Below are 21,786 nucleotides of genomic sequence, written 5' to 3'. Positions count from 1 at the left end.
GGGCTGCTTTATAGAACCTTGATGCCTTGGCTACAGGGTAGTCCCTTTGGGTTTTCTCTTGCCGTTGCTTCTTTGCTCTGTTGGAGTAGAGGCCAGCCCACAGCTCTCTACATTGTCCCCTTCTCTGTCATAGGGATCAGCAGTATGCTGTGGATAGAGCCATGGTCCACAGAGTTGGGTTCCAGATCATGCCAAGGCATCCATCTAAGCCTTGGCCACTTGTGAAATGGAGATCAAAATAGCTTCTCTATCTGTGGTCCACTGCAGGGATGTGAGGTTAGATGGGATAATCAACACCAAAAGCATTTTGTAAACTGTAAAGTGCAAAGCAAATGAGAAAGACTGGCATTCCTGTTATTTCAAGTCAGATCCCAGTTTCCTAGGAAGTAGTTGTTTGTTGTTGTTTAGTCACTAAGTCGAGACCATGTGTAAAAGGCCACTCATTTGAGAGAGCCATTCAACTACAGGAAGTCCAAGGAACCAGCTGCCTTGGCCCATGCTGAGGAAGAGCCAAGGGTTAAGGGATTTTAAAGACGTTTGTGGATTTATACAAAGTCCTCTGTTAAGGGCAATTTAAAAAGCCTTCTGTATTTGTGGTGGGAGTGGGTGAACTAGGCAGGGTTGTATCCCTGGGAATCAAATTCTCTTCCCCCAGCTTCAGGTCCTCCTCCTAACTAGGCCCAGGGCCATCTTTGCTGGCAAAGGCCAGAGTTGAAATTATGCTGTCTCCTACCTCCCTGCTTTGTCCCTTCCAGAGCCAAGTACCCACCCATAGTGTCTCTGCCCTGTGTCCCCCACAAGGCAGTAGGACAGAAGCTGGCAGGAATCGCCTGTAGCTAGTGCCTCCTAAGCCCAGCTCCACCTAGCCATCTCACTCAGGCCTCTTTTTCATACTCCTTACTACCTCACCAGGTCCCAATGCTGTCCTTTCCCAGTGGGCTATGCTACCTTTGCTCGGGACCAGAGTTCAGGAGTGAGGTGGGGCAGAAGGCAAAGGGGACTGCAAAGGGAGAGATTCTGCAGCTCCCTCAGGCTGAGGCTGGCTCTCTTCATAGTTTCTGCCAAGAAAGTAGTCCTGCTAAGTGCAGAGCCCCTCCACCCTAAGGTTTCTCAAACTGCATGCCTATCTAAGTTTCAGTTGGACTTGTGGGTGAGGGAATACTGTAAGGCTACCCTGTGATCCCTGGCAGGGGCCACTAGCTGCAGCTATTGCTAGCATGGCAGGAATTGGGCTGTGTCCATCCCTGCTCAAGAGAGGCCAGCCTCAGGCCATTCTTAGACCAGTGGAAGGCTAGGTCAGAGCTACTTCCTCCTCCTCTCATCTCAAAATACAGCAAGAGACCAGTCACAGATTTTTTTTTTCTTTCTTTTTTTTTTTCAGTCACAAATTTGCTCCAGGAATCCATCTCAGTAACGGGGAAACAGCTGCAGTCTTGCACATTCTGCTCCCAGCCCTATTTCCTGGGGCCAGCTCAGCCAACTTAGAGAAGGCTGAGTTCAGGGAAGAAGTATGTGGATTTATGCAGTAGCTCCAGAGGCATGGCCTTAACCAGTCGTAGTTTCCCAGACCTCCTCCAAGAAGTTTTCCTGGGAGCAAGCCCACTCTGGGTGCATCCTGCACTTGTACATGCAGTGGAAGGTGGTCTAAGGAAGGAGTAATAAGGACAGGAAGTCCGGCCACCCTCCCCCCACTTCCTGAGAGTCAGCCAATTCTGCACTGTAATCAGCTCTCCCTACCTGGGGGAAATCCAGCAAGTTCTTTTGGTTTCAACTGGAAGATGAGGCTATTAAGAGTGCCTACCTTTTAAAGCTATTTTAAGTAATTAAAATCTGATGTATATAAAGTAACAAATAAAATCCATTATATAACAGAGGCTCAAAAACATAGCAACTAGTTTTACATATATTTTATTCAAACTGCTGCTGCTAAGTTGCTTCAGTCATGTCTGACTCTGAGCCAACCCAAAGAGGGCAGCCCACCAGGCTTCCCCATCCCTGGGATTCTCCAGGCAAGAAGACTGGAGTGGGTTGCCATTTCCTTCTCCAATGCATGAAAGTGAAAAGTGAAAGTGAAGTCACTCAGTTATGTCTGACTCTTAGCGACCCCATGAACTGCAGCCTACCAGGCCTCTCTGTCCATGGGATTTTCCAGACAAGAATACTGGAGTGGGGTGCCACTGCCTTCTCTGTTTTATTCAAACTATAGTTGGACAATTTCTAGCAGCAAAACTACCTCAATCAGGGTTGACTAAGGTGCTTCCCAGGCTCTAAGGGTATGTCACCAAACCTTCTTGGGCCTCAATTTCCACAAATGGTAAATAAAGGAGGCTTCATTTCTTCTCACAGGAGGCTTCAGTTGTTCTTTTAGTCAACTTTTGATTTCGGGGGTCCAAAATGTTTCCTCAAATCGGCTACTGGTTAACAGCTCTGGTTTATCTGGGAATTTCCACTAACCAGGTTCTCTAGCCCAAACCAGAAAGGTCAACAATCCAAACTTAGCTAAGGTACTGATACTAAGGAAATTCAAATCAACAAATGTCCTTCATCCACTCCTGGTACTTGTTATTTAATCACTAAGTCATGTGCTACTCTTCTGTGACCCCCATGGATTATAGCCTGCCAGGCTCCTCTGCCCAGGGGATTCCCCAGGCAAGAAAACTGCAGTAGGTTGTCATTTCCTTCTTTAGGAGATCGTCCCAACCCAGGGATAGAACCCACATCTCCTGCATTGGCAGGCAGATTCTTTACCATTGAGCCACAAGGGAAGCACTCATGGTACTTACCAGCTTACAAAATGTTCCCCACTTCCTCACTCACCACCATTTCTCCTTCCCAGTGATTCATTAATCATGCCTGGTTGCTGTTGCTGTTTAGTCACTAAGTCATGTCTCTTTTGCAACACTATGGACTGTACCTCACCAGGCTCCTCTGTCCATGCGATTTTCCTGGCATGAATACTGGAGTGGAGAATACATTCTTCTCAAATGCACATGGAACATTCTCCAGGATATACCACATCCTGGTTCACAAATCAAGAATCAGTAAATTTAAGAAAACTGAAATCATATCAAGCATGTTTTCTGACCACAAGGCTGAGACTAGGTATCAATTACAGGAGAAAAAAAAACTGTATAAAACACAAACACATGGAGATTGAACAATAAATTTCTAAATAACAAGCAGGTTATTGAAGAAGTAAAAAGAGAAATCAAAAAGTTCCTAGAAAAACATGACAGTGAAACCATGATGACCCAAAACCTATGGGATGCAGCAAAAGCAGTTCTAAGAGGGAAGTTTATACACAATCCTACCTCGAGAAACAAACAAACAAACAAACAAAAACATCTAATAGACAACCTAACTTTACACCTAAAACAACTGGAAAAAGAAGAATAAAAGAAAAGACCCAAAGTTAGCAGAAGGAAAGAAATCATAAACATCAGAGCATAAGTAAATGAAAAGGAAATGAAGGGACAATAGTAAAGATTAATAAACTAAAAGCAGATTCTTTGAAGAGATAAATAAAATTGACAAACCTTTAGCCAGACTCATGAAGGAAAAAAGGGAGAAGAATCAAATCAACAAAATTAGAAATGAAAAAGGAGAGGTTACAATAGACAATGCAGAAATACAAAGCATTACAAAAGACTATTATGAACAACAATATGGCAATAAAATGGATAACCTGGAAGAAATGGACAGATTCTTAGAAAAGTTCAATCTTCTAAGACTGAACCAGGAAGAAATAGAAATAATGAACAACTCAATTATAAGCACTGAAGTTGAAGTTGTGATAAAAAATCTCCCAAAAAACAAAAGCCCAGGACCAGATGGCTTCACAGGAGAATTCTATCAAACATTTAGAGAAGAGCTAATGCCTATCCTTTTAAAAATCTTTCAAAAAATTGCAGAGGAAGGGACACTTCCGATTATTCTATGAGGCCACCATCACCCTGATACCAAAACCAGACAAAGACAACACAGAAAAAGAAAACTACAGGCCAATATCACTGATGAATATAGATGCAAAAGTCCTCAACAAAATTTTAGCAAACAGAATTCAGCAACACATCTAAAAGCTCATATATCATGAACAAGTGGGCTTTATCCCACAGATGCAAGGATTCGTCAATATTTGCAAATCAATCAATGTGATATACCACATTAACAAATTGAAGGATAAAAATCATATGATTATCTCAATAGATGCAGAGAAAGCCTTTGACAAAATTCAACACCCATTTATGATAAAAGCTCTCCAGAAAGCAAGCATAGAAGGAATATACCTCAACATAATAAAAGCCATATGTGATAAACCCACAGCAAACATTATCCTCAATGGTGAAAAATTGAAAGCATTTCCCCTAAAGTCAGGAACACGACAAAGGTGCCCACTCTCACCACTACTAATCAAAATAGTTTTGAAAGTTTTAGCCACAGCAATCAGAGAAGAAAAAGGAAAAAAAAAAAAAAAAAAAAGGAATCCAGATCAGAAAAGAAGAAGTAAAACTCTCACTGCTTGCAGATGACATGATCCTCTACATAGAATACCCTAAAGACACTACCAGAAAATTGCTAATCAATGAATATAACAAAGATGCAGGATATAAAATTAACACACAAAAATCCCTTGCATTCCCACACACTAACAATGAGAAAACAGGAAGAGAAATTAAAGAAAAAAATCTCATTCACCATTGTGATGAAAAGAATAAAATACTTAGGAATAAATCTACCTAAAGCAACAAAAGACCTATATATAGAAAACTATAAAACACTGATGAAAGAATTCAAAGGTGACACAAATAGATGGAGAAACATACCATGTTCATGGATCAGAAGAATCAATATAGTGAAAGTGAGTAGACTACCCAAAGCAATCTACAGATTCAATGTAATCCCTATCAAGCTACCAATGGTATTTTTCACAGAACTAGAACAAACAATTTCATAATTTGTATGGAAATACAAAAAACCTCGAATAGCCAAAGCCATCTTGAGAAAGAAGGATGGAACTGGAGGAATCAACCTGCCTGACTTTAGACTATATTGCAAAGCTACAGTCATCAAGACAGTATGGTACTGACACAAAGACAGAAATATAGATCGATGGAACAAAATAGAAAATCCAGAGATAAATCCATGCATCTATGGACACCTTATCTTTCACAAAGGAGGCAAGAATACAACAGGGAAAAAAGACAATCTCTTTAACAAGTGATGCTGGGAAAAGTGGTCAACCACCTGTAAAAGAATGAAACTAGAACACTTTCTAACACCATACACAAAAATAAACTCAAAATGGATTAAAGATCTAAATGTAAGACCAGAAACCATAAAATTCCTAGAGGAAAACACAGCAAAACATTCTCTGACATAAATCACAGCAAGATCCCCTATGACCCATCTCCCAGAGTAATGGAAATAAGAGCAAAAATAAACAAATGGGACCTATTTAAACTTAAAAGCTTTTGCACAATAAAGGAAACTATAAGCAAGGTGAAAAGACAGCCTTCAGAATGGGAGGAAATAAAAGCAAACGAAACAACTGACAAAGAGTTAATCTTAAAAATATACAAACAGTGCATGCAGCTCAATAGCAGAAAAATAAACGAACCAATCAAAAAATTCACCGAAGACCTAAACAGACATTTCTCCAAAGAAGACATAGAGATGGCTAAGAAACGCATGAAAAAATGCTCAACATCACTCATTATCAGAGAAATGCAAAGCAAAACCACAATAAGGTACCATCTCATACCAGTCAGAATGGCTGCTGTCAAACAGTCTACAAACAATAAATGCTGGAGAAGGTGTGGAGAAAAGGGAATCCTCTTACACTGTTGGTGGGAATGCAAATTAGTATAGCAACTATGGAGAACAGTGTGGAGATTCCTTTAAAAAATGAAAATACAACTTCCATATGACCCAGCAATCCCACTGCTGGGCATACACACTGAGGAAATCAGAACTGAAAGAGACATGTGTACCCCAATGTTCATTGCAGCACTGTTTACAATAGCTAGGACATATAAGCAACATAGATGTCCATCAGCAGATGAATGGATAAGAAAGTTGTGGTACATATACACAATGGAATTATTACTTAGTTATTAAAAAGAATGCATTTGAATCAGTTCTAATGAGGTGGATGAAAGTGTAGCCTATTATACAGAGTGAAGTAAGTCAGGAAGAAAAACACCAATACAGTATATTAATGCATATATATGGAATATAGAAAGATGGTAATGATGACCCTGTATGTGAGACAGCAAAAAAATAGATATAAAGTACAGACATTTGGACTCTGTGGGAGAAGGCAAGGATGGGATGATTTGAGAGACTAGCATTGAAACATGTATATTACCATATGTGAAATAGATCATCAGTCCAAGTTTGATGCATGAAACAGGGCACTCAAAGCCAGTGCACTGGAAGAACACAGAGGGATGGGATGGGGAGGAAGTGGAGGAGAGTTCGGGATGAGGACACATGTACACCCATGGCTGATTCATGTCAATGTATGGCAAAAACCAGCACAATACTGTAAAGTAATTAGCCTCCAATTAAAATAAATAAATTTAAAATAAAAGAAAAAAACAAATTGAAAGATAAAAACCATATGATAATCTGAATAGATACAAAGAAAGCCTTTGACAAAATTCAACACCCATTTATGATATAAACTCTTCAAAAAATAGGCATAGAAGTAATCTACCTCAACATAATAAAGGCCATATAAACCCACAGCAAATATTACTCTCAGTGGTGAAAAACTGAGAGCATTCCCTCTACGATGAGGAATAAGACAACAGTGCCCACTCTTGTCACTATTATTCAACACAGTTTTGGACGTCCTAGCTATGGCAATCAGAGAGGAAAATGAAATAAAAGGAATCCAGATTCGAAAAGAAGTAAAGCTCTCACTGTTTGCAGATATTATACTATATATAGAAAATCTCAAAGATACTATCATAAACTTTCTGGAACCAATCAGTGAATTTGTAAAGTTGCAGGATACAAAATCAATACACAGAAATCCCTTGCATTCCTATACACTAACAATGAAAAATCAGAAAGAGAAATTAAGGAAATGATCCTAGGAATAAATTTACCTAAAGAAACAAAACACCTGTATATAGAAAAGTATAAAACACTGATGAAAGAAATCAAAGATGACACAAATAGATGGAGAAATATACCATGCTCTTGGATTGGAAGAATCAATATAGTGAAAATGAGTATACTACCCAAAGTAATCTATAGATTCAACACAATCCCTATCAGACTACCAATGGTAGTTTTCACAGAACTAGAACAAAAATTTGCATGGAAACGCAAAGACCCTGAATAGTCAAAGCCATCTTGAGAAAGAATAATGGAACTGGAAGAATCAACCTTCCTGACTTCAGACTATATACTACAAAGCTACAGTCATAAAGACAGTATGGTATGTGTGCTCAGTAACTCAACCATGTCCAAATCTTTGTGAACCCATGGGCTGTAGGCTTCTCTGTCCATGGGATTTCCAGGCAACGATGCTGGAAGATGGGTTGCCGTCTTCTCAACCCCAAGACAGTATGGTATTGGCACAAAAACAGAAATATAAACCAATGGAACAAGATCTAAAGCCCAGAGATAAACCCACACACCTTGTGAGCACTTTATCTTTGACAAAGGAGGCAAGAATATACAATGGGGCAAAGACAGTCTCTTCAATAAGTGCTGCTGGGAAAACTTGACAGCTATCTGTAAAAGAATGAAATTATAACACTTCCTAACACCTTGCTGCTACTGCTGCTAGGTTGCCTCAGTCGTGTCTGACTCTGTGTGACCCAATAGACGGCAGCCCACCATGGTCCCCCATCCCTGGGATTCTCCAGGCAAGAACACTGGAGTGGGTTGCCATTTCCTTCTCCAATGCATGAAAGTGAAAAGTGAAAGTGAAGTCACTCAGTCGTGTCTGACTCTCAGTGACTCCATGGACTGCAGCCTACCAGGCCTCTCTGTCCATGGGATTTTCCAGGCAAGAGTACTGGAGTGGGTTGCCATTGCCTACTCTGTTCTAACACCATACACAAAGATAAATTCAAAATGGATTAAAGACCTAAATGTAAGACCAGAAACTATAAAACTCTTAGAAGAAAACATAGGCAAAATATTCTCTGATGTAAATTACAGCAAGATCCTCTGTGACCCACTTCCCACTGCTGCTGCTGCTTTGTCACTTCAGTCCTGTCTGACTCTGTATGACCCTAATGGACTGCAGCCCACCGCGCTCCTCTGTCCATGGGATTCTCTAGGCAAGAATACTAGAGTGGGTTGCCATGTACTCCTCCAGGGGATCTTCCCAACTCAGGGATCAAACCTGGGTCCCCTGCATTGCAGGCAGATTCTTTACCACTGAGCCACCAGGGAAGTCCCATGACCCACCTCCTAGAGTAATGGAAATAAAAACAAAAATAAACAAGTGGGACCTAGGTAAACTTAAAAGGTTTTTGCACAGGAAAGGAAACTATAAACAAGGTGAAAAGACAACCCTCAGAATGGGAGAAAATAGCAAATGAAACAGCTGACAAAGAATTAATTTCCAAAATATACAAGCAGTTTATGCAGTTCAATACCAGAAAAACAAAAACAAAAAACGAGCAATCCAATCAAAAAGTGGGCAGAAGACCTAAAGAGACATTTGTCCAAAGAATACATAAAGATGACTAATAAAACACATGAAAAGATGGTCAAGATTGCTCATAATAGAGAAATGCAAATCAAAACTACAATGAAATATCACCTCACACCAGTCAAAATGGCCATCATCAAAAAATCTACAAACAATAAATTCTGGAGAGAGCGTGGAGAAAAGGGAACTCTTTTGCACTGTTGATGGAAATGTAAATTGATATAGCCACTATGGAAGACAGTATGGCGATTCCTTAAAAAAACTAGGAATAAAACTACCATATGATCCAACAATCCCAGTTCTGGGCATATACCCTGAGAAAACTATAATTGAAAAAGACACATGTACCCCAGTGTTCACTGCAGCACTATTTATAGTAGCTAGGACATGGAAGCAACCTAGATGTCCAACAGATGAATGGATAAAGAAGAAGTGGTACATATATATACAATGGAATATTACTCAGCCATAAAAAGGAACATATTTGAGTCAGTGCAAAGGAGGTAGATGAACCTAGAACCTATTATACAGAGTGAATTAAACCAAAAAGAGAAAAACAAATATCATGTATTAACACACATATATGAAATCTAGAAAGATGGTACTGATGAACCTATTTGCATGACAGCAATGGAGATGCAGACATAGAGAACAGACTTATGGACACAGGGTGGTAGGAAGGAGAGGGTAGGACAAATGAATAAAGTAGTATGGAAATATACACACTAACATTTGTAAAATAGACAGCCAGTTAGAATCTTCTGTATGACTCAGGGAACTCAAACTGGGGCTCTGTGACAACCTAGAGGGGTGGGATGAGGTGGGAGGGAGGCTCACGAGTGAAGGGACATAGTATACCTATGGCTGATCCATGTTGATGTAGGGCAGAAACCAATATAATATAATAATTATCCTTAAATTATAAATTAATACATTAAAAAAAAAGAATACTGGCGTGGGTTGCCATTTCCTTGGGGGATGTTAACTCCTTGTCACAGAGAAGGAAATTGTTTAAGCTTGGAAGAAGACTTGCCTAAGGTCACACAGTGGGATGATGACAGAGCCACACCAACTTCCAGGCCTCTGAGTCCCAATTCTATGCCATTCTGCTGCACTGTGTTAGCCCCTAATCAAGGAAGAAGACTTAGAGTGAGGACTGTGCAGGTTCCCCTCCCACCTATGAGAGCCATCCTCTTCCTCTCCTATCACACTCTTGTACCAAACTAGTTGAGCCTTCTCTTCAGCATTTCCAGTCATCACTGGCTACCACTATTTTGGCCCCACCTAGCACATTCCAGAAAGCTTTCTGTGGCCATTATTCTTATCCAGAAACTGCACTATCACCACTCCCAAACCGTGGAACGTGTTCCTCTACTCTTCTCCTTGGGAGATAAGTTTGAGGGGCCAAAACAAAGGTCCAGACAGAAACCTGACACTGGGGACAAACATGAAGGTAAAGACAAAATGAAAATAAAGAACTTGAGCTATAGTTTAAGGAAAATGATCTACAAGATCTGGAATTTGAATTAACATTTCTAAAGCCCACAGCCAATGTCTACTCTCAAAACCATTTTTTTTTTTTCAGGACCTGACAGAAGGGCTATCCAGCTTTATACTCTTTGTCAGATCTGTAAATGCTGCTGGTAGAGCCCCAATCAAGCTATCCCTGCAACCACTCCTCCCCTAATTTGCAGCCTTCCTGAGAGGTACCTCTTCTTAAGGGGGCATCTCACCAACTCTAGATGCAGCATAGACCCTAAAATGAGCCCTCTAGCCCCTGTTCCTATTTCCTCAACACCAGCCCCTCAAATGAATTATCATATTCAGCCATGAGTAATTCATTCTGGCCAGCCTCAGCCTGTCTGTTCTTTTCTCTTGAATGCAGCCTCCTTCATCTTATACGGCAGTCACCACATCTAGCACAGAGCAGCAGCTCAAACAGTGTTGGTTCAACTGAATTCTAATTCAGCTAGAGCTTATCAGCCCAGAACTAAAATGCCAGCTTCACTTCTTTCAGGCTGTGAGATTTGAGAAAGTGACCTAACCTTTTTGAAGAAAATACTACCTACCATATGGAGTCACAGTAAGGATTAGAGATGATAAATATAAAAGATTGATTACTTGTTAGGTACCAAGCAGATGTTCAATAAAGGGCCCTTGTGACAGGGCCTCTTGCAGCTTCCTTCTCCACTCTAGTTCCTCAGATTTCCCCTCACTGTGATGAGGATGACAAAAGTCTCTTAACAGCGTTCCCTCTGGTCTCTCCTGCTGCAGCACTGAAATCCCACCCCCTTGCCTCCCCACTTCCATCTCATCCATCCTGCACACCCTTGCCAGATTCATTTTCTTACAACTCTGATTTCAGTGCATCACACCTTGACTTATCAAATTATTCTGCACTGCCTACAAGATTAAGGCCAACTCCCTTTGCCTGACCTTTAAGACTTGCTCTCTGCATGTCGCTTGCAGGTTTCCTAGGCTCACTTCTCTGCCCCTTAGCCTCAGCCCCAAATATACAGGGCTTATCCAGTCTAGGAGGTATGGTCACTCAGACTCTGCCTCTACCTAGAATTGGGCTTACCTGGGGAAACTTCTTGATGCAGCAGCTTTCTCCTCAGGCTGCTGAGGCTGCCTCTCCAGATTGCCTGAAATGGTGGGGGCTCTGGGAACCACCTAATTGCCACTCTCCTCTAAGGCTCCCAAACCTCCTTAGAAAGGGATGTATTCAAAGAAGGTGTCATGCCTGCATCATAAGGCTTCCATTATTTCAGTACTAACTCAGCAAGGGTGAGATCAAAAACAGGCAACATACCTCCTTCCTCCTCTGTTCAAATGAAGAACAGGAGAGGAGCTAACTCCAGGGAAAGAGACATGATAAGGCAGTCAAGAAAGCCTGCAAGGAGTAGCTGGATCAAGTGAACAATGGAGACTCCTGACTTTCCTATGTATCCTCTATATGTACGATATCCTCTATATGCACCATACCCTAAGTGAGAGACCTCAATAAAGAAACTGAGGTTTGGGAGGGGATCAGATCAGTGTGCTTAGAGGAAGAAGCATTAAATTGAGGGCCAGGAACTTTATGCTCTTATGTAACCTTTGGCAAACAAATCACTTCTCTGTTCTGGGCCTCGGTTTTCCCATTTAGAAATGGGAGACTGGACTGGGAACCTGCTTCCTCCAGGCTGCATGAAGCTGGGGAAAGGACAGTCCTGTGTTTAGTTTTCCAGTGGCTGCTGAGTCAGGAGTCATGTTGAGGAAATGTCATTTTGGAGGTTCTAGGCTTCATTGGGAGGCCTGGATGCCTACCTGGTTTGGCCCACTGTAGAACAGAGGTGAACTGCAGCCTAGCCTCACTCCATATGCCTCTCACTTCTACCCTCCCCCCGCAAGCCCACCCAACATTCTACTTTTCTGAATGTGCTAGGCCTAGCTTATATGAAATGTACAGATTCTCGAGGGACCACAGCTGGCCAGGCCCAGCCCTCTCTCTCTGAAGAAGAGCTGCAGCCCCCAGTTGAGGGGCACTATCTAGAGAAGAGGTGTTAGTATCTGCTTGGAAACCCAGCAGGGAAAAAAACAAACAAACAAAAAAAAAACGAACCTGTAGATGAAAGCAATAAAGGCTCTGCAACAAGAAATGCAGATCAAAAGGTTGCAAAGCTCCCCCATCCCCACCTCCTGCAGCACCATTATGCTTGCCTCTGCCTCCACCAAACTCCCTCAGGCCATTTTCTTCATTGTACTTATTATCCCCTAATCCCAAAAGGGAAGGTGCAGGGGAGCAATGCACCCTCACTCAGTTAGCACCTGCACTTCTGCAGTGGTTCTGGTTTCCCTGCCTGCCTTGCTAGCGACATGCACAGGTTTAAAAAATAAGACCAAGGAGAGAAGACAGACTCTGATTTTTTAATTCAGAGAAGTTGAAGGTGGAAGAGATGGTTTAATGCCCATGAAATCTCCATGTATGGTAGCCAGCTGTTCTCAACACACACACACACACACACACACACACACACACACACGGTTTAAGTATAGCATGAGAGGCTAAGATTACATCTGAGAAAGAACTTCCTGGCCACGAGATGGGTAAACCAAGAATGAGTGACACAGGAAGTCAATGAAATGCCTCATCCGAGGGCTTTACTTTTATCACCCAGTCTATCTGCCTGGACAGGACTTGAGGCAGGGGAACTGAAGAAATAACACTAGGCAGCTCTCTTCTAGCCCCTTCTTCCTCTTTGGTTCTTCAAAGGAGCCAGACTTGTTGCTATTTTTCTCATTCCCTTCATCCTCTGGTTCAGAGAGTGTAAATGTAACAGTTCTTGAGGAATTTTTAACATCTCCACTATACTATAAGAGAAACACTAGATTGCCAGCTTCTTTCAACTACTTCTCTTCTGAAACTTTCAGCCCGACAGGCTGTAGACCAAGATTGAAAAAGCAAGAGACGTGAAAGGGGAGGAGTTCCTAGAAAGCTAACCAAGCTTCTTTTCACTCTTGATGAATGGGTGAGGTAAGAAGAGGGGTTGATTAATGTGATTTGTACAGATTTATGCTTAACGGATACAGTGGATAAGAGGAGTTGCACAGGAGGCAGCTGTTGGTGGTGGTGTTTAGTTGCTAAGCCTCTCCCTAAATTCTGTGTGAACTTAAGCAAGTCTCTGCTGCTTTCCAAGGTCTCAGGATTCCTGTCTGTAAGAAAAGGAATCCAAACTGGTGCTTCCTGAAGGCCTGTCCAGCTGGGAGAAAAACGATCAGCAAAGGACTAAGGGGCATTCAGCCTTTACCACATTGGTATACAGAAGCCTGGCTCTGTCCTTCCCCGCTGCCCCACCAAGATCCCCTGCAAAGCCAAAGAGAGGCTGACAATATACAGTTTTCCTCTAGAGATAGCCTACTCCCCTAGTTCTTCCAGATCCAAAGATGACTTTTTACCTGCCCAACTTATGGCACTCTTCCAATCCCTTTCTAAGAACCCATTCTAAAACCCTTTCTAAAATCCTGTTTTATTGTGGCATAGCTACACACAAAAAAAATATCAGAACCTCCCAATTACCCACTCTTTGATGGCCCCTTCCTTCATTCCTTCAAGATCAGACCCCATTTCACAACCTGGCATTTGGGAAACCCAACACCACTGGGCCTCAACTTCCTTTTTACATTGCTGTTGCTGTTGTTCAGTTGCTAAGTCATGTCTGACTCTTTAAGATCCCAGGAACTGCAGCATGCCAGGCTGCTCTGTCCTTCACTATCTCCCAGAGTTTGCTCAAATCCATGTCCGTTGAGTCAGTATCTCATCCTCTGTTGCCCCCTTCTCCTTCTGCCCTCAATCTTCCCCAGCAACAGGGTCTTTCCCAGTGAGTCAGCTCTTCACACCAGGTGGTTAAAGTACTGGAGCTCCAGTTTCAGTATCAGTCCTTCCAATGAATATTCAGGAATGATTTCCTTTACAACTGACTGGTTTGATCTCCTTGCAGTCCAAGGGACTCTCAAGAGTCTTCTCCAATACCACAGTTCAAAAGCATCAATTCTGCAGCACTCAGCCTTCTTATGGTCCAACTCTCACATCCATACATGACTACTGGAAAAACCACAGCTTTGACTATACAGATCTTTGTTGGCAAAGTGATGCCTCTGCTTTGTAATATGCTATATAGGTTTGTCATAGCTTTCCTTACAAGGAGCAAGCATCTTTTAATTTTCATGGCTGCAATCGCTGTCTGCAGTGATTTAGGGCCCAAGAAAATACAATCTGTCACTGCTTCCAATTTTTCCCCCTTTTATTTGTCATGAAGTGATGGGAACGAATGCCATAATTTCAGTTTTTTGAATGTTGAGTGTTAAGCCAGTTTTTTCACTTTCATCAAGTGGGTCTTTAGTTCCTCTTCACTTTCTGCCATTAGAGTAGTATCATCCGCATATCTGAGGCTGTTGATATTTCTCCTGACAATCTTGATTCCAGCTTGTGATTCATCCAGGTCAGCATTTCACATGATATACTCTGCATACAAGTTAAATAAGCAGGGTAATAATATACAGCCTTGATGTACTCCTTTCCCGATTTTGAACCAGTCCATTGTTCCATGTCCAGTTCTAACTGTTGCTTCTTGACCTGCATATAGGTTTCTCAAGAGGCAGGTCAGGTGGTCTGGTATTCCCATCTCTTTAAGAATTTTCCACAGTTTGTTGTGATCCACACAGTCAAAGGCTTTAGCGTAGTCGATGAAGCAGAGGTAGATGTTTTTCTGGAATTCCCTTGCTTTCTCTATGATCCAACAGATGTTGGCAATTTGATCTCTGGTTCCTCTGTCTTTTCTAAATCCAGCTTGAACATCTGGAAGTTCTGGGTCTTTTCTGGTTGATATTGTAAGGGGCCTTTGTACCTTGGAGCCATACAATCTCAACCAGAAAAGACTGTCACCACTCATCCTGCTTGCCAGCCACTCCCTCCCATTCCTAATTTTGCTTATACAACTATCCTTTGCCTAACCAAAACCCCTCTAATTTCTGGAGGCTTCCCAGGACAATACCCCATGTACACACAGATCTCTCATCTCCCTCCATGGCAACTGTCTCTAGATTCATGAATTAGCTGGGGACTGGGCAATGCAGGTCCTGAGCTTATAAAGTTAGACATTGTGTTTTATTTTTTTTTAAATTGTAGATGAAACCCATTCCCTTTCTTAATCTTCATTATGTATACTCAATAAATATCAGAGACTTGAGTATCATTTTCATGTGAATCAGGACAAATGCCAGTTGGGAACATAAAGATCTTCTCCAAAGTTTTACAGACATTAAGTACTTCCTGAGCATTCATTAACTGCTATGCATTGCTAGGGTTTCAGGGAACTTCGGCTGAGATTCAGGTTTCATTTTGCCCTGTGAGAAGTTCGGAAAGAACCCAGACGTCCATGGTATCAGGGAAACAAAGTAGAGGCAGGGAAATTTAATTATAGTTTGTTTCCTATTATAATTTAAGTCAGAAAATGCCCAAGGGATGCAGGTGGCCTGGAGGAGTTCTAAGTTCTGAGAAAGAAGAGGGCATCACGGATTGCAAGAGATGGAAAGGCACTAAGGAGATAGGCCCAGAGCTGAGAGGGAAGAGAATTTGAACAGTGTAGGGTGAGAGAGTCTGAGTGTGGGGAGGGGAGTCATATAGGGCAGATATGTTGGGTGGCTGCTGGTTTAAGATAGTGCAGCGGACATGTCCAGCTCTGAATCAGAGATGCCCAGATGTAAGTAGGGGGATTGTATTGGTGCTTGGTCAAATTGAGAGGAGGTGAATGTAGTGTCCTATCTGCAGTTCTTGCTAGTGTCACAAAAGTCCCCAGCTAGCCTTCCATTAAAGTGAGGGATTTATTGGGTCTCATTTTCTCCTCTCAGAGGTGCCTAGGCTTTGCCAGGCCCTGTAGTACACAGAGTTTTCCACCCTCAGAGGTGTGTTAAAGGTCCAAGAAGAGCCTTTCAAGTCCCTAGATAGCTCCTGGGCTTCCCTGGTGGCTCAGATGGTAAAGAATCCACCTGCAATGCAGGAGACCTGGGTTTGATCCCAGGGTTGGGAAGCTCCTCTGAGGAGGGCATGACAACCCACTCTGGTATTCTTGCCTGGAGAATCCCCATGGACAGAGATGTCTGGTGGGCTACAGTCCATGGCATGGCAAAGAGTCAGACACGACTGAGCGATTAAACACTGCACACGTAGCTCCTTCCCTCTTGTTCCTCAGAAAGGCCTAGAGTCCACAGAAAGGGGCACACTTCGGTGCAGACTGAGCAGTGAGTGGGGTCGAATGAGGGGAGCTGCACTGAGGGAGGGGGCTCTGCTGGACTTCCCAAGGTGGGGGGTGTGGGGAGTCCAACAAAGCAGGACCCTCCATCAAGCCCATGTGAATGCAGCAGGCAGGCAAAGCTGCAGGAGATATTTGTGTGAGGGGCAAAGGTTCACCTTGACTCCCGCGGCCCACACCAAGGCAAGCTTGGCCCATGGAGGCTGGCTCTGCAGGGCCTGTCCTGAACTGTGGCACGCCTGGCACAGCCCCTCACCACTGGAAGAGCCTAGGCCAAGTCTGACGGTCACCAGTCAGAGGTGTCTGCAGCAGACAATGACAGCAGCCCAGCAGGCTGGGTATTTTCAGTAACTTTGAAGTTGGAGGATTTGGCTGCTTCTCTAGCTCTCACACACACCCAAACGGCTGTTTCTCTACTACAATAATTACTCCCCCTACCTATGGCACAGAACCGTGCGCCCCCCCCCGCCCCCCGCCACACACACACCATACCACACCACACCACACCACACCATGGTTATCGCTATTTTTAACCAGAGGTTGGAGAAAAAAGCGCGGCCAGTACCCTCCAAGGGGACAGGAGGCGAGGCAGGGCGGGGGAGGGGGAGCAGGGACAGGAGGGAGGCGCGGGGGCGAGAGGGAATTTGACAAAGCGGCCTTGCAGCTCTAACCCAAGGACTAGCTTGAGCTGCTGCCCTAACCCAAGGTACTGCGAGAGATGGCTTGCCAGCCCCTCTGCCCGCGGGGGCGGGCGCCAGATGCGCCCGGAAGCCCAGGAGCAGGGGGCGCGGCTGGTTGGGGCCTCAAGGCCGAGGTTCCAAAGGGAAGTGAGCAGCCCACAGGCCCAACTGAGCTCCTCCAGGGAGGAGACAGACAAAGTAGATACCCCAACCCACGCCAAAGCAAGTACTCGTCGGACCCAGGCCAGCGCGTAGGCTTCGTCCCTAGAAAAGAGGGAGAGGCAGGAGATGCACCGGGAAGGGGAGGGGCGGCAGCTTGGCCGCTGTGATGAGCGATACTCTTCTAACACAGCTGTTCCAGCTAATGTGCTACAACAAAGCTGTAGAGCTCCCGGCCTACAAAAGCACCGCTGGGGGTGCTGGTTGGCTTCTCCCCTCAGGAGACCACAGGGCAGCACGTGCGGGCTGCCTCCCCCGAGAGCCCCGAGGCATGGCCCAGGATAGCCCGCCGGCCTGCCTTCCTCTTTCCACCTCTAGCCGCGGTCGCTAGCGCTCAGAGGACATGGCTCTGACCCTCACCAGAAAGTCCTCAAAGCTGGTTCCAAAGAGGAGCGCAGAGCAGTCCGGACGCCGACCGGCCCAGCCCTTAGAGCTCCTTTCCAGGCGGCCAGAGTGGAGCACGCGAGACTGCACCGTATGGCGGGCAGGCGGAGGCTCCTGCTGCGCGCAATGCTTACCCGGCTCGGTCCGGTTTCCAGCCCGGTTTTTGTCTCTTGCGCCGCCCTGGCCGGAGCTGGAGCCTTGGCTGCTACGGCTGAGAGCGTCGCCACCGCCGCCTCTGCCGCCGCTGTGGCTCCAGTCACCTCCTGCACCAGATCCCCTTCCCCAGGCTCTGGGCTGCTCCCCCATACCCCTCCCCCCCACCCCGGACTTCACAGCCACAGGGTGGGGCATTGGCTTCCTGATTGGCAGGCGTGTGGTCCAATCGCCACGGTGAGAAGGCGTTTCCTGACTCGCCCACTGTTTTCCTTGGTGCGTTTCTCTTTAAATGCAAATAAGCGCGGGCGTGGTGTTGGCAGGGGGCGGAGAGGCTCCAGAACCCCTAGCTGGGACTCCTCAGTCCCCCACCCCCTCACGCCGGGCGGGTGGCTGCATGGCGACGCCGTAAACTCCAGGGGCTGGTCCCGTCAGTACGGAGCTCTCTGGAGCCCGGTTTCGCTTTGCATGCGCTTTTATTTCCGTGGCCGCGGTGCAATTGGGCTGCGGCGCGCTGGCCGCCACCGGTAGTTTATTCCAGAACGAGAGGCCAGCTGGGAGAGGCGGGGCGGAGTGGTTGGGGTTCCTGGGGGACTACAACGCACCCCCTGCACTTTGCCGGCCCCATCCTTAGGCGTAGAATCAGGGCCCCGGGCGCCTGCCCCGGAGCCGCTCAGAGGGAACCCACCTGCCAGGAAAGTCAATTGCAGCTCCAGCGTCCCAGCTTCCTCCGCCTTTTCGGCACACTGGAGCCTTAAGAGACCATAGAGTCCAGCTTCTACCAGTTACTGAAAAGTCTGTTGCTGCCCAGAGAAGAGAAAATGCTTCCCCAAGGTCACCTATCCTGCTAGTAACTGGGGCAGATTTGGAATTGAGGACCGGGGCTCCCAGTCCAAGGCTGCTTTCACTTTTCTTCTTCGTAGAGACCTGTTTCCGTGATTGACTCTCACCCTAATTTCCCACTTTTTATGGAACTTGAGGGGATCCCCAAAGTCTCTAGTGGCCTTCTCAGCCCTTTGATGTTGAGCTAGGCTTTGTGCAGTTCCCTATCCCTGAGAAACCTGGGTACTGAGAGAAAAATCTTGTCTGGGCTACTGGAGGTCAAAGTTGAAGGTGGAATGAGGAAGCCTGTACCAGCCTTGCTGCTGATGTGTCTGGGATGTGGTAGGGGGCCAGCCTGAACTTGGGTCTCTAGCCTGAGGGCATTAAATGGCATTAGTGGCTGTCAGGGCCAGGTGAGCTGAGGCAACAAAGAATCCAGTTCTACCACTAGCTCAGGAGTATCCAGAAGGCCCAGCCCTAAAACTCTGTGAATGTCTAAAAAGCAGGGGAGGGGGGCGAGGAGGGGTGGAAGTGGTACGGTTGAGGAGAGGGGAGGGATTAAAGAACAATGCCTGCCATTTTTTGCATTGCAGGAGGAGTGCTGTCCGTTGCTCTATTGGGTTCTATCTGCCTTGAAAAGATCCAGCTGCTAAACTAGTAAGAGGAGGACTACTGCCCCCTGCGTGTGTGGACCAAAGGAAGTTACACGGTTGCTAGGACTGGGATCTGCTCCAGGTCTGCCTCAGACTTGCTGTATGACCTTAGCCAGTCCGTTTCCTTCTGTGGGCCAGACCATCACACCATCTCCACAAGGAGGGTGTAAAACTGATCAAGCATATAGAGTCTTCCAACTCTGACAGTTCAACTCAATTCTTTTTATAACATTACATGACTTTCCATGACATTCTATACTTTGTCAACAAACATCAGTATTTGAACATCGTACCTCCTCTCCTTGTCTTAGGTCCAAATAAATGTCAGAGAGAAGGGGGCTGCGGCTGGCTCATTGTGCAACTTTGTTGGGCAAGTGCTTTCTTCTCCCTAGCCTCAGTTTCCCTATTTAGATGGCTGGACTGTAATGTTTCCCTGGAGCTGTGATTTCCTGCTTTGTAAAGCCCTGATTCTCATTTATTGGACCTGATTTGGTGGTGTCTTTTTTCCCAGTACCTCCTTCATAAACTTCTTCACTGCCTCATGCCTTTGGTTGCCTGCCACCTGTTCCCATTTCACCCAGAACCTTGATTCTCTGGAGTAGACCAAAGATTACAATTTGGAGGAGACAGTTTCTAAATCTGGAGTCCAGGGAAACACAGGGCCAGGATAGTCTCAGCTGTGGGAGCAGGAAGATGAGATGTACACAGTAGTGAAGTGGTGGGCTTGAAATAACACTGAGGTGAGGGGCACTGATGCACTGCTCCTGTCACAGGAGCTAGTCCTCAATATCCTCTACCCAGCTACCAACAATATTCCACACCAGTCAGATTTGGGACTGATAAGTATTTGACATTGGGCTGGGCCCAAAAGAAATAGGGATTGCAGAAAATGAAAGTAATTTTTGACATGATAAAGAGGTCCCAGATGGGTGCACTTCTTCTTGGTGCTGATATTTCTAAGTCTCAGGTGAAGATTGTATATATGCATGTTAAGGTAGAAGGGATGTTGTGGGGGATGGCACAGCTTCTTGTTTGTATGGCCCACTCCTCCCCAGGAACAATGTATGGCAAGACCAAGTGTGGGCACAAACTTATACCTCAAACTGCTTTCTCGAAGAGAGTGCCTTCCAGGCCCCCATTATACATGCTGACTGACACACAATCAACTTGTTTGGTCACTACAGGGGCTGGTGGTGGAGAGCAAGAATATGTCCTTAAGTTTCTTCACCTACAAAGTGGAGATAATCTCTTTGCTGCTCAGTACCTTGTTCCTGTATTGGAAAACCCATGAGAACAGATGTGCAGGCTGTTTAGAGGAAACTCTATAAACATAGACTGATTCACCTGACTACAGTGCTCATTTCTTTCTTCCCCAAATGTTCCATGGGCACCTCCTCTATGGCAGACCTGGTGATAAGCATTGGGAGAAGTGGGTACAGTGATAACATTCTGGGAGAAGGGGGAAATTGGGGATGGAGTTCTGAGAGGAGCTGAAAGGTAGACTAGAGGTCTAGCAAAGGTGATCTGGAGCACTGCAGATGAAAAGATTCCTTCTCTCCATGGGGCGGGGGGGGGGGGCATCAAAGTTTCGTGGAGGATGGCCTTGATGGTTATGCCAAGTTAAACAAGTTAGAAAAGTAGGTGTGGGGAAATTAGCAAGATGGTGCCAGTCAGGCTCTCTCACCCCATGCTCTCATGCCCTCTTGCCCCATGTTCTGTAAACAATGACTTTGCACGGTTATGTAACAGCTGAGATCACTTATAACACTGCACATGTGCATCACAAGGTACTCTTTTGGTCACGGCTACTTTGTGCAGTACCCCTGTATGAGCTTCACCATGAAAGCCCTAGCTGCTACTTCTTTGGGGTTACACTGGAGTAACATCATGGTTATGTTATATGAGGTTATGTTATGGCTCTGTTACAGCTATGCTATGGTTATGTTGTGGCTGCTGCTATGGCTGCTGCATCAGCCAGGAGAAAGACTGTGTTATGGCTGCCATGCCAGCCAGGAAAGAATAAAAGAAAGTGAAGTTGCTCAGTCGTGGCTGACTCTTTGCGACCCCATGGACTGTAGTCTACCAGGTTCCTCCATCCAAGGGATTTTCCAGGCAAGAGTACTGGAGTGGGTTGTCATTTCCTTCTCCAGGAGATCTTCCTGACCCAGGGATTGAACCCAGGTCATCAGGGAAATCAGGAAAGAATAAATGTGTCTGCAATTCCTACTGTTCCTTGAGTCTCTTTTCAGCCTCTTAGCTCGTGCCTTGCTTACCCTGGGTTCAGCGAACAGTGCACACAGTGTGAACAGCAAGACAATTGGCGCCATGAGCAGGACTGGCTCATGGGTGATTTCCAGGATAATTCATGCTGATGAATATTCTTAAGTACCTCTGCCTCCAGTTTC

At 45.0% G+C, this 21,786-nt stretch overlaps 1 protein-coding gene across 2 annotated transcripts in view; it reads right to left on the bottom strand.

The window, feature by feature from the left end:
* The window catches only part of AMER1 (APC membrane recruitment protein 1), a 29,041-nt gene extending 10,994 nt beyond the window's left edge, over window positions 1-18,047 (bottom strand). The window contains exon 1 of one of the 2 annotated variants that reach the window (XM_043895246.1): window positions 17,888-18,047. The gene's annotated coding sequence lies outside the window, so the exon portion shown is untranslated. Of the gene's footprint in view, window positions 1-17,729; window positions 17,855-17,887 lie in introns of those variants that run through there. The other variant, XM_043895247.1, reaches the window with a different exon arrangement.
* Window positions 18,048-21,786: the final 3,739 nt, after the last annotated feature.

The sequence above is a fragment of the Cervus elaphus genome, chromosome X, assembly GCF_910594005.1.
Source record: "Cervus elaphus chromosome X, mCerEla1.1, whole genome shotgun sequence".
Lineage (NCBI taxonomy): Eukaryota > Metazoa > Chordata > Mammalia > Artiodactyla > Cervidae > Cervus > Cervus elaphus.
The sequence above is the reverse complement of the archived record's forward strand: the minus strand, read 5'-3'. Positions and strand labels throughout refer to the sequence as shown.